This window comes from Phlebotomus papatasi, chromosome 1, assembly GCF_024763615.1.
Source record: "Phlebotomus papatasi isolate M1 chromosome 1, Ppap_2.1, whole genome shotgun sequence".
NCBI classification, from domain to species: domain Eukaryota; kingdom Metazoa; phylum Arthropoda; class Insecta; order Diptera; family Psychodidae; genus Phlebotomus; species Phlebotomus papatasi.
In genome coordinates this window covers 75,199,251-75,210,284 of record NC_077222.1, presented here as the reverse complement: position 1 = coordinate 75,210,284, position 11,034 = coordinate 75,199,251, and the positions used below count along the sequence as shown (strand labels likewise).

The following is an 11,034-nucleotide window of genomic DNA, read 5'->3' as shown; positions in this document are numbered from 1 at the left end:
CTGCTGGAAATTTCCACCGGTATTCCGTGCGGATTCCATGGGAATCTACCCCTGGCATTTCTCAGGGGAAAACCAGTGGATTAACCCTGGTGTTTTCCATCCATATAAAGGGAAATTTCCATCCCTATTCCATGCGGAACACCAGGGGTAAGAATCCAGGTGGAAAGCTAAGGGATCTCCAGTGGTTATTTCCATGGGCACTCATGGAAATATCCGGTCTGTCATCCGTGCCTGGATCCATTTCTTATAGGGAAAGTTTTGTGGGATGTCAAATTGTTCGGCGTCATCGTCTTGTCAAGCCACCATTTTGGATTACGCTTCTTCTGGTGCAAGAAAAGCTGAAAATCCACAGGAATTACAGCAATTTCGAGTGAAATAGTGCGTTATATTTGTTTGTGGATCCATATTGTTGCGTTTTGGGCAGTGATTTGTGGTGAATTTGTGCCTCTAGCCGCTCAATTGTGTGGTGTCTCTTGTGCGCCTCCATTTCCCAAGTGGCGAGGAAGAGAGAAAAAAAGTTGGCGTTTTTTGCTTCGCATCGCACACAATTTCTTTTGGATTTCCTCAAGGAAGCCACAATCTTTGGATAATTAGGCCATATTACCGTGGCATTGGCAATATAGGTGACGGGTGTTTTTTGGGTGCAATAACGTGCACTGGAAACGTCCCCTGGAGAGTACTCCACTGGCCAGGACCGGAGCGCGTCTCTGCGTGAGTGTGTGTGATCGGGAGGTGGAGGAGAGGAGAAAACAGAGGAGACGCGCCATTCCGCACTTGGCAGAGACACAAGCGCGTGGAGCCATATTCTCCATTTAGCCGGACTGCAGATTTATATCCCTTTCCGGACAAAAAAAAAGAAAAATAAAAACAGAATTTGCGGCTATTCTAATAATTTTGTTGAAGGTAAGTCCCAACCACTTAGCAATCTCATATTTTCCCATCAACTCCGCGCATAGCCATCAATTTTTAGACTTTTTACCTTTACCATTCTCCGCGAAAGGTGAGGCAAGAGGGAGAAGACAAATCCTCAGCAAATATGCTTTTTGTATTGTCTCACTCTCGCGCACATTCGTCTCTTGGTGGCTTCCTCAGCACTCCCGTACATGGGATTTGACCAAGAAGTGATTCAAGTGAGCATCGTGGCGTAATTTCTCTTCTCTACTTGAAGAAAAAAAAAACACTCTGTGTACACGATGGAGAGAGAAAAATCGTCTCCTCCTATCCCTCCTGTCTCTTTAATATATTCATCATCAACTCCCGGAAAGCCATTGTTGCACGCTGGCTCAAGAGACGCGCGGTGCAGGAAGCGGGGAGTGAAAGACAAGAGAGTGTGAGAGAGAGAGAGAGAGAAAAAGTGTGAAAATGTGGTTGTGAGTCACGAATGAAAGCCAAGGAGAATTGGATGAGGAGGACAGGGGAGAAAGAGCAAAATATGCCGGTCGAATGAATTGAATGGCGCGCACTTTTCGTGTCTCTTACCATAGTTCCACATTTTTCTCTTCTCCCTGGCCTTTCTTTTGTGTGTCTCTTCATTTACTTACAAGGGGATGATTTTTCAGTTGCTTCTTCAAGAGGGGGCACACCCTCGACTTCATGTGTCATATGGTTCGGGTTTCGTCCTACTTTTTGGGGGCCAGATGGCATCTATTTTGCAAAACGATTACTCCCATGAGGGGGGAAAGGGAAGATTTCTTGAGAATTTAGAACCTTGAGAGGTATTGCGTTACTTGAATAATAGATTAAGTCGATTTAGTCAAGAGAGAATAACTTGGGAGAAAAGTGAGGAAAAGGGAAATCCTTGAGGAAATCTTTTGATTTATATTGCAAATTTACCGATACAAAAAGTGCCGGTAGGCATGTTTTACACGAGACTCATGATTGTTCTAAATATAGATATTGGGGTCATTGAGGTCAAATAATTTTCATAAATAGTATCCTGCCCGTACATTGAAATTTAGAGGACACAAAAGGTCATTAAAATCCTTGCAAAGTTTCCTCTTGAAGGGTAAAAGCAAATACTTTTTATACACATCTTCAGTGCGAGCATAATATGAAAAGATTATTCAAATTTACAATGCACTTCCAGTTTGACCTATAGAGGCTTTTGAAATGGTTTTTTTTTCAAGGGGGAAGAGTATTTGATGACATAAAAAATTACAGGATTTTTCAAGGATAATTCTTACACTCACAAGATATCAATGGATTGTTCTACAATTTTGACAAACCCTTAACTTTAGAGGAAACATTAATAATTTACTAGATTATTATGCGTTATCATTATCAAAGTCAGTTTGTGTAAAAAGTAATGCAATTTTTACTATCACAGGATAAATGATATCACAGTTGTCAATTTCCCAGAAATTTCTCTTTCACTGAAATTCATAAACGGGAAAAATATACGGGTTATTGTTTTTTTTTTAACCATGGGAAAAGTCATTTTTTATAGCAATGGTATTATCTTTTGATAGCTCGAGTTGAAAGAGAGAACAATATTTATAATCCCTCATTTTTTTTGATATCAATAGAAAATTATTATATGAGTAGAGTATTATACAGTAGTATATTTTACCAATCGTTCCGTAAGAACTTCATATTCCAATGTTATTTAGCGAATCTGAAATTTTGGAGACATTTCAGCAATACGGGTTTAAGTTTTTTTTTTGGATAAAGGTAAAATTAACTTAGAATTAAATCATTTAACGGCGTTATCACACTTGCACATTAAAATTTTAATGTGATTCACATTAATTGTCGCTTGTGAGCGTCCAAATATGTTATTTGTGTCTTTGAGAAACTTAATATTTGGGGTTTTTCTATTTATTGATAAAGAACTGGACTTGGCCTGCAAAAATAAGTTTAAATTTACCTAAAGCATAAATATTTTTCACATTAAAAAATTAAAGAGAAAATCGCATTATTTCTTCGCATTAATGCTATAAATCAATTTATATCAAATTTTACAGGCCAAGTCTACCTTTTTATCAACAAATAGATCAAATTTTGAATATAAAATGATTCAAACACACAAATTACACATTTGGACTCTCACCAGCGACAATTAATGTGAATCATATTAAAATTTTAATGTGCAAGTGTGATAACACAGTAAGAAGGGCAAATTATCCATTTCCTGAAAAACCATGAAATAGGTTCCTATTTAAAAGATAATGGGACATTCGGGAACTTGAATTAACCTCTAGTTTGAAGACTAATTAACGGACTTTGTACTTTCTAGAATTCTGACTGACAGAGACATGTTCTTCGATTGTTGAGTAATACTCTCTATATTCTATAAAATCTATCTTTAAGCTTAAAGCGTCTTTTACATGATCATAAAGTTTTTTTTTTGTATATTTATATCAAAAACTATTTCTTTTAGTACAATATAATACTATTTCTTTTTTTTTCTCTATAAGCAAATGTATACTTCAATATCTCATGACGTACGATTTAAGACAGAATTTAATCAAATTCTTAAAATTCATAATATGCTTTACTAGATTCTTGAAGAACTATAGAATTTTAGAATTTAATGTTACAAAGAACTCAATTGATTTCTTTTTAAATTACTTTAAATTCTAAGTTTATTGTTCAGTACAAAAATATTGATTGATGCTGAGATTAGATAGATTTTTAAGTATTACTATAACTGTAATTTATTAATTCGTTAAGAATCTTTTGATTAGGGATTATTGAATTAGGGAAGCACTTTAATTCATTTAATTTTTTTTGGAATTCGTTGCTGAATAAATTATTGATAGATGGAGATTTCATAAGGATTGATTTCTCCGAGAAAAAGGAAAAAAAATGTCCCTATGCCTCTGGCACACCTTTTAGATCAGGAAGATTTTATGAAATCAAAATTCGCGTTTCTTTCTCTTTCAAAAGATTTGCATAAGTATCTTATGCCCAACGCACAATAACTTTTGTTTGTAAACATGTTTTCAAAATTTCCCATGAGAGTGAGCGAGATGACTAGATCTAGATCTCACTCACTCTCATTGAAATGTCAAAAACATGTTTACTAAACAAAAGTTATTGTGCGTTGAGCATTATTCTTTCGGACCGTATATTGGAGCAAACTAAATTTAATTTGTGTTGTTAAGATTTTTCACCGATACCAAAATAGATGTGATGTTTAAAAAAGGAAGAAGAAGAGTAAGAACTAGTAGGATAGACATGCAGATCCTTTGTGAAAGAAAGGGATGCTAATTTTAACTTGAAAATTTCCCTGATCTAAAATGTGTACTGGAGCCATTAATAATTATTTGTGAAAAATGAAAAATCTGGGTAATACTCCTCACACACCTTTTCGATTCAATAATTTTCAATTTCAACTCAGTAAATTTCGTTTGACAGTTTCATTGAGTCAGATATTAATTTGAAACCATGTTGCACAAAAGCTTTTTTTCTTCACTCTTATATATTTTTTTCTAATTTTTTGACTATGTTTACGTACAAAAGAATGATTTATCTAAATAGGGGGAAGTGGGGTATCTTTAAAATGGGGCTTTTTCTCCTATATTTAAAAGGAATTGGAGTTTACCACAATATAATTTAGGTCGATAAAGCATATGTGAAGCTGAAATACATCATGATAAACCACAATTCCTTTTAAAAATTTCGATCTCAGGCAAAGAATAATTTTCATCGATTTAATTTCAGAAAATTAAAGACCTCAATAAGAGAAATAATGGCTCTAGCACACCTTTTTGGTCAGGAAAATTTCATGAAGTCGAAATTCGAATCCCTTTCTTTATCACACGCTTTGTATATGTCTATCTCATTCTCTCGCACTCTTCTTCTTCTTTTGAACATCACACCAAATTCAATTTAGCTTAATCGAATTTAGAGAGCGAAAGAGTGAGACAGACATACGCAAAACGTGTAAGAAAGAAAGGGATTCAAATTTCGGTTTCGTGAAATTTTCCTGATCTAAAAGGTGTGCCGAAAGCATAAGTATTTAATATACCTTTTAGATTAAGAAAATTTCATGAAATCAAAATTCATATCTCTTTCTCATATATTTTGCATATGACCACTCTTTAGCAATCAAATTTTATTGAACTAAATTGAATTTGATGTGATGTTTAAAAGAAGAAGAAGAAGAGTTTGAAAGAGTAGAGTAGGCATATGGAATACATTTGAGAGAGAAAAGGATATAAAATTCGATTTCATGAAAATTTCCTGATTTCTAAAAAAAATATACCGGAATCATAAATCACCAAATTTGTTTACCAATTTGCAATTTGAGGCTCATTGAGCAAGTTGAACTCATGAACCGATTCCAATAGGTGTAGAGAAGTAGACTTAATAAAAGATAGCGAAAAGAGTTTCTTCCTTCCAGCAAGTTGCCACTCAAATGAACAAACCAAACCGTTAATTGACTAAAAGTCTCTTATAAGAGTTTCGTAACAGAGCCATTTGACGGCACAACAATAAGAGGTAACGATAAGTAGGGAATGGAGCATTAGGAGGTAGACAAAAAAGTAATACAATGTGGAAGTTGAGAGAAAGATGGATAAACGTGTGGAGGGACAGAGAGAGAGAGAGAGAGTGAGAAAAAGGTGTCTTAAAATTTGTTGTGCAGAGCGTTTTTGTTTGGTGAGGTTTTTGGACATAAAATTAAATTCACAATGTGTGATCACGCAAGGTGTGCGTCGTTGTTTGTTGTGATTTAGTGGGTTGATGGAGGGCAAAAAAAATGAGTTTGGGATGCTTTTTGTATGAATGAGGAAGGTCACAAGAGGAAAATGTTCTAGTAATTTTATGACAATTTGCCTGCCAGGTCATCGTAATATAATTTAAGAAAAAAAAAGTATTCTTGTCTATCACGATGCATGATTTTCGTCTCTCAATATTCCTTTGCACTTTGTTCTCACATGGTACTGTGGACGAATTAGTGCTAATCGCAAATTCACTTGTTCACAGCTACAACATTACTCTTATCGCACATTATCATTATCGTACCATATAATGGTATTATGTACATTTTACTGGTGTGTATACATTTTTTTTTTATTTTGAAGACTTAAAGATAGATGAAAAAGTGGGGAAAAAATGAGAAATTGAAATTTTATATCTCTATCACACATTCTTACTATCTCTGTTATTCCTCTCCAATTTGAAGAATGTTGATGTTCATAAGAAATTTCCGTATCATTTTCTGTAATTTTATTTTGTGTGTTGACTTCTCAATATAGTGTTTTTTTTCATTTCATTTGTTTTCTCTGATAAGAACTTGAGTGTGATATCATGGTTTTAAAATTGTAACATAATTTTTCCACTCTATCGACTCACTTATCTTTTCAATAAATCATGAATGATATTTTTAGCTATAATAATTTCATCTATTGCCAGTATCAGTCTAAAATTTGCTGATTTGATGTGAAAAAAATTTGTTGATCAATTAAATTGTGAATTTTTTTTCTCTTTCATTTCAATTTTTTTCTCTCAAAATTTTAAGAACAAACCAGCAAATATTTAGTTGACCTAATTTTGGACGTTGTTAGTTTGACTACTTTTAGAGTTTGTGTTATCATTTAGGAGAGACGAAAATTTTACCTGAAAACGTTTAGTGACAATTTCTCATTATCTACTTTAATAATCTCCATAAGTTTTGTTTGCAGGTTTCTCTGCTTTTTTGTGCTATTTAGGAGATTTCTCACAATTCTGGAATATAAAATTACCATAAATATAGATTAGAGATTTTAAAGTCATTATGGAATTTTAAAACTTTATTTCCTAAATACTGGTTTTTATGAATTATCAATACAAAATACATAGTAAAGTTGCATAGTATTTTTTTCTAAATATTCATAGTCAAATAATGAGAAAGTTTATTTTTTGGCATTTGCTTTTCTTGTATAGCACTAGAGGCATTGTTGAAAACTTTGTCATATTTCTTTTCTTCCTTGTTTATTATTTGACTTGTCGGTTATCTCTAAATTGATCAATATCCTCATCAGTGTTCAATTGAAACTTTATGCTGTCTAGCAATAAAGTAATGAATAAGAGTGTTTTTCTCTTAATCTTCATTTCCTGGAAAGGGTTTTCTTATCAAAAATTCCGGGAAAAAAGGCTAGAAATGTTGGAATTCTTCTTAGATTTTTCGGTATGTGTGAATTTGTGTACGATGTAGGGGGAGGTGGGGCTTCATTGATCTACAATTTCCGCATATTTCTAAAGGGAAGTAGGTTCTACGTTAAAGCCCGATTTCATTTAGAAGTTTGTATAAAAAAATCGTATATAAATATAGCCCCACTGCTGAAAGTAGCCCCACCTCTCCCTACTTACTATAGTATCTATTTTATTTTCATATTTTTCATCAATAGCTATTTATATATCTTATTGAATAGTATGACCATTTAAGTAGGATTTATTGGTATATCTTGGGGTTTTCCCTTAAAACTCTCATGTGGTTTAATTGGAATGATGTTTATCTGAGTGCTGTGCAGAGTGACATTGTAATAGAATAGAGAGATGTGAAGAAGTGGGACGCGGGGGCAACTATTTAGGAATATATATATTCTTCACTTATATGTGGGCCATGTTGAACATGAAGAAAAGACACAATTGGTGATGTGAAATGAAAGAGGAAGAGCACTATTTTGCCTTTGTCTGTCGTTCTCCATTGTTGTGAGAAACATTTTTCATTTGTCAATTTATATATACAATTTTGTCTTATCAGTTGGAATAGCTTATTTGGTGTAGAATATCTTATATGTGGTGTATTAACAACATGCATTTGAATGTTTTCAGCTTCAATGTCTTTTAGAAAGAAAATGTGAGGGAATTGAGTAAAAAAAAAAAGAAACATTGTGACTGAGCTCTGTTTTTTTTGCTTGTAAATTTCTGTGGGTACGAGAGTTAAATACAATTTCACAATAATACAGTAAAGTGGTTAGAAACATGAAGAAAAAAAAGAAAACAAAAAGAGAGACATATGGATTGGTAGTATGACGTGATTTTATTGCTCTTCTACCTCCATAATTTTACTATGGTTATATTATATATTATTACAGGAAGTTAATTCCAATATTACTGACTGACCCTTTACTAGAATATCATTTTTTTTAATCGTTTACCAATCTATTTGGTGTTGTGATAGTGTAAGTGTGCCAAATTCTGGCCAGCTTACAATTCCGGCCACATTTTCAGTTTCTCTAATTTCCATGAATTTTTAGTTTTTTGCATATTCTAGATATTATACAATGCAAAAAATAACAAAAAATGTCGCTTCGATGAACAAGATGATCTGAAAAAAACATTGGAAGAATTCCAGAAGGGCAAGGAACTATGAGAATGAAGGTGGCCGAAATATGCCACCCAGTAATATGTCTACATTTTTATTCATTTTAAAATGTATATTAAGAATGATTTTAGAGAAAATGTAGACGATAAATTGTCTACAAGTTTCCAAGCAACACTCCTTATAAAAAAGTAACAAAAACATTCAATTTGTATTCAAAATATTACATTTCAAACTTGACACTTTGGCGCTTGCATGCAACTATGCCGAAATTTGGCACACTTATCCTAATTATAATTTTTCAAGAAAAAATAGGAAAAATTGTTATGTCTCTGGCACATCTTATAAATCAGGAAAGTTTCATTATTCGAAATTCACCCTTTCTTAAAAATTTTGCATCTGTATTTTCCACTTTTTCGGACTCTTCTTCTTTTGAACGTCATAACCAATTCAATTTAGTGCAATCTCATTTTGAGACCGAAAAAGTGGGATAGACTTATACAAATCTTTTGAGAAAGAAAGGGACGCGAATTTTGACATTAAGAATGTCAAAATTCAAAATCATTAAAAACCTGACATTAAGAATGTCACCTAATATTCAAAATATAAATTCAAAGAATTTTCTTTTGTATTTTTAAGTATAATAACCCTTATTTGAAGAAAATTTTTGTAGTATTTGAATGTTTAAATTTTAAAAGGTCTTTGTCACAAGTCGTAAAATTATAAATAAGGAAATTTGACATTTCCATTTCAGGTGTTTTGTTTCTCTTTCATTCTTTTTTCATACGTTTTTTTTTTGTAAATTCACCTAATTAAGAGATTGATATAAAAAGTCAATATTTTATATACAATGGTTCGCAAAATTTCTAATTTTAAGAAAACAAAACACATTTGAAGCTTTAGAAATTCAAAGATTAATTTATACCCTTTCTAAATTTTTTTAAACCAATATATGGCGAAGAACTTTTTTAACTGATAAATTAGTCTCCTTAATAATTATCTAATTTTAAATGTGAAAATTATGTCAAGAACATTTAAATAATAAGAAGAATTTTCAAGGTCAGAGCACAAAATTTCCTGCTTTTATGGGTCACTGCAGAAAATCATACAGCGAAAACGTATAAAGTTTCATTCCAATTTGCTTTTCTGTCATCAATTTGATAAGCAAAAAGTTGTAACTGTCAGCAGTTTATGCTTGTGCAATCTCTGAATTTTTTCCAGTGTGTAATTTACAGTATAATGTTTCTATGATTTTTCCACAATCTCTTTATTAATCATCAATTTTGTGTGAGAATGAGAGAGGAGTTTGAATGGAATTTATTGAAATTTCTCGATTGTGTATGGTGTTTTTTTGTGTGTAGATTAAAAATGACATGCAAAAAAGTCAGAGAGACGCAAAGCGAGTTTCTTTTTTTTTCATTTTTTATTGTTGTTTCTCGGTCTCATTTTCTTTTCTCCTTTGCTTATTGATATTTTATTTAACGACAAAAAAGGAAAGGAGAAAAATAATGTAAAATAATACATACACAATAAACTTCTAGAGGATCATACATAAAAGCAAGAAGAATAGTATTGAGCATTCGTCAGTTGGATAAAAGTGGGTAGATGTGTTGACAAAAAAAGTAAAAAAAAAAATAAGGAGATGAGGCAAGAAGTACAGAAAAACGAGGATGAGGAGAAGTCAATAGGATGGAAAGCAGAGGGATTGCAAGGATGTAATGAGAAAAAGGAAAAGAAAATGATTGTTGAGAGATGAAGATGAAAAAAAAACTCGTTTTTGTAGTCTTCCTTCGTTGCTGGTTTTCTAAAAAAAAAGACGATATTCCTTCACTCTAAATATCTACTTATTCTATATGGTTATAGAGATATTTATGTGTTCATTTCATTTCATTACTCTCCCGTGTGGCTGTTTCTCTCGAGTGTTGCCGTTTGTATAGTTGCTGTGTTGTTGCTGCCGTTACACTGCTAAAAAATTATCTTTATACCGGATAATGTACACTCTTTAACCCTTTAAGGATGATTGAGTCAACTGTGATCTAAAAAAAATCCTCCGACTATCTTATGTTAGATTTTTCTAGTCAGACTTTTTCTTTCGGTCGTCTTTACTCATTTTTATTTTAATATTTATAAACAGGAGTTTGACATTTCACTAAGTAAGACTAAAGCCTATTTTTAGTTATTTCTTCGTGTACATTCGTATTTCCGAAAAATATTTACGGTAGTCAAAGGTATTGTGTTTTGTTCATAATGCCTAATGACCAGCGCGCAAAAACTTTTGTTTCCAAACATGTTTTCAATATTTCCTATGAGAGGGAGCGAGATGACTAGATCTAGATTTATTCACTCTCACTTTAATGTCAAAAACATGTTTACAAAACAAAAGCCTTGTTTTGTAAAAATATTTTTGACTTTCAAGTGAGAGTGAATAAAATCTAAATGTCATCTCGCTCATTCATAAAAAGATTCGAAAATACGTTCACAAAATAAAATATATTGTACACTGAACATAATGACCAGCGCACAATAACTTTTGTTTTGCAAACATCTTTTTGAAACTGCATATAATGCCCAACGCACAATAATTTTTGTTTAGTAAATATATTTTTGACATTTCAATGAGGCTGAGTGAAATCTGGGTAGTCATCTTACTCACTCTCATAGGAAATTTTGATACCATGCTTACAAACAAAAGTTATTGTACGTTGGGAATAATGCCCAACGCACAATAACTTTTGTTATGTAAACATGTTTTTTGACATTTAAATGAGAGTGAGAGAAATGTA

The 11,034-nt window shown here is 32.4% G+C and overlaps 1 protein-coding gene across 3 annotated transcripts in view; it reads left to right on the top strand.

The window, feature by feature from the left end:
* Positions 1–258: 258 nt before the first annotated feature.
* Positions 259–11,034, top strand: part of LOC129802827 (C-terminal-binding protein) — a 90,271-nt gene continuing 79,495 nt past the window's right edge. For all 3 annotated transcript variants that reach the window (XM_055848938.1, XM_055848946.1, XM_055848953.1), the window contains exon 1: positions 259–903. The gene's annotated coding sequence lies outside the window, so the exon portion shown is untranslated. The remainder of the gene's footprint in view (positions 904–11,034) is intronic.